The sequence below is a fragment of the Bombus affinis genome, unplaced genomic scaffold (assembly GCF_024516045.1).
Source record: "Bombus affinis isolate iyBomAffi1 unplaced genomic scaffold, iyBomAffi1.2 ctg00001006.1, whole genome shotgun sequence".
In the NCBI taxonomy this organism is placed as follows: domain Eukaryota; kingdom Metazoa; phylum Arthropoda; class Insecta; order Hymenoptera; family Apidae; genus Bombus; species Bombus affinis.
The window spans coordinates 12501-15000 of record NW_026109494.1 but is presented as its reverse complement, the minus strand read 5'-3'; the positions used below and the strand labels follow the sequence as shown (position 1 = coordinate 15000).

The 2500-nt window shown below is 57.2% G+C and overlaps 1 pseudogene; it reads left to right on the top strand.

Moving 5' to 3' along the window:
- Nucleotides 1-2500, top strand: part of LOC126928491 (large subunit ribosomal RNA) — an 8626-nt pseudogene that overhangs the window by 2227 nt on the left and 3899 nt on the right.

Here is a 2500-nt window from a genome sequence, read left to right as displayed (position 1 = left end):
GGCGGTGTCCGGATCTTCCCCTCGGACCTTGAAAATCCAGGAGAGGGCCACGTGGAGGTGTCGCGCCGGTTCGTACCCATATCCGCAGCAGGTCTCCAAGGTAAAGAGCCTCTAGTCGATAGATTAATGTAGGTAAGGGAAGTCGGCAAATTGGATCCGTAACTTCGGAATAAGGATTGGCTCTGAGGAGCGGGGCGTGTCGGGCTTGGTCGGGAAGCGGGTTTGGCTGACGTGCCGGGCCTGGGCGAGCTGAACGGGACGCGGCGTATCTCTCTCTCGGGGGGGATATCGTCGCGCACCCCGGATCCGAGCTCGGTCCCGTGCCTTGGCCTCCCGCGGATCTTCCTTGCTGCGAGGCTTCCGTGGCGGTTTTACCGTCGCGGTCGTTCTCTTCGGCCGCCATTCAACGCTCAGCTCAGAACTGGCACGGACTAGGGGAATCCGACTGTCTAATTAAAACAAAGCATTGCGATGGCCCCCAAGGGTGTTGACGCAATGTGATTTCTGCCCAGTGCTCTGAATGTCAACGTGAAGAAATTCAAAAAAGCGCGGGTAAACGGCGGGAGTAACTATGACTCTCTTAAGGTAGCCAAATGCCTCGTCATCTAATTAGTGACGCGCATGAATGGATTAACGAGATTCCCTCTGTCCCTATCTACTTCCCGCAGGGAGGGCTCGCTTTGCGAGCCTATGGGGGCTGGCAAACCCACGTTCCCGCAGCCAGGGGGACCGTCGGGACAAGCGTCCCGTTACGTGAGTCCCTATGTACACCGCAAGGAAGGTTGCCGGCGGAGAGAGGCAGCCTCACTCTCTCCAAGGGGCCTTGGGTAGTAGCGCACCCACGATCCTGATGCCAAGGGTGGGACCGTCGGGGAAAGTTCAGGGTTTGTAGGCGCCCTGTAAGCCCCGCTTACGTGAGTCCCATCTGGGTCTGCCGAGCTCGGTTAGCAGGACGCCGGGCCGGTAGTGACGTGGCCGTACATCCACACGATAGTCCCACCAGCGACTTAGGCTGGTACCACGGGCGGGTCGAGTTATAGCCCGGAGGGAGTAGCGACCCCTCTGCTCGGCCAAAAATGGGTATGGACTCGTGGTGGCAGTGGTTGATGGCCAAGATGCTGGCAAGAGGGCCGAGTTAAGGTGTTCGTCCTACACCGAATGGTCTACGGCGTGTGAGCAGCGTCCCAACTGCTCCGGTACCGTCCCGGTAGACGGTAGGGCTTAGAAAGGGCCCCGTTCGACCTGAGACGAGCGACAGCCCCTGCAGGCCTAGCTAATCCAGGAAGCAGGGCACTGTGTGCCTTGCGCGATGGTTGGGCGTTTACCCAACCCCAATTGGTCCAGGGGACCCGGGTTACTGTATGGACAAAAAGTCTGGGAAAGTACCCGTTACCAAAAATTGCATATATGTATGTATGTCCCTATCTACTGAGATCCGGACGCAAATGGACGCCGATGGGGATGACATAATATTAATGCAAGAACCATACAGCGTCGATGGGAAAATACCCGGATTCGGCACAGGAGTCGCGATCGCCTGCAGAGGGTCGAAGCACAACCCGCCAATGGCGGCCGTAGGGATAAAATCAGAGACCCTAACGCCCCTCGAGGTCGCCGAACTCTGCACAACACACTGTTCCTGCGTGCAGATAAGCGACGGGGAAACAGAGGTGTACGCGGCAAGCCTGTACTTTCCGCCGACAGGAAACATCGAGGTCGGCGTGCAACAGTTGGAGAAGGTACTACGGTGTCTCAGAGGCAAGAGGATCATCATCGGCCTGGATGCGAACGCAAAATCACCGCTGTGGTGCAGCAGGAGCACCGACGACAGAGGCGAGGCCCTAGAGGCAGTCATAGCGCAGTACGGTCTCCATGTCCTGAATCAACCAGGACAACCCCACACGTTTGAAACAACTCGAGGGCGATCAAACATAGACGTGACGATGGCGAGCCCAGAGGCAATACTCCTTGTAAAGGGCTGGAGGATACGCGAAGATGGTACCTCCAGTGACCACCGGATACTGGAGACGCTCCTCGACTTCGGGACGAGAAGCACCACACCGCAGCCTCAGGAAAGACGCTATAACACGCGAAAAGCCAACTGGGAGGTATTTCAGAGTGCCCTCACAGAGAAAATGGAGGCACTCAAAGAAACAACCCTCCAGCAGGCAGAGGACGTCGAAAGAATGGCCGGGCAACTCCAGGCAACCCTGATAGGTGCCTGCGACACCGCCATCCCAAAGAAGAAATGGTACTACAGGTCAGTACCCTGGTGGACGCCCGAACTCACCAGAGCAAAGAGAAACACCTACCAGGCGAGAAGAAGGTATCAGGGGGCCAGGGACCCCGCTACGAGGGAGCAGGAGAAGCTGCGGTACAGGTCAACACGAAAGGAGTATAAGAGGATGCTGGCAAGAGCAAAAATCCAGAGCTGGCAGGACTTCGTCACCAAAGAGGGTAACAGGGAACCTTGGGGCATCGCTTACAAAACAGTCGCAAG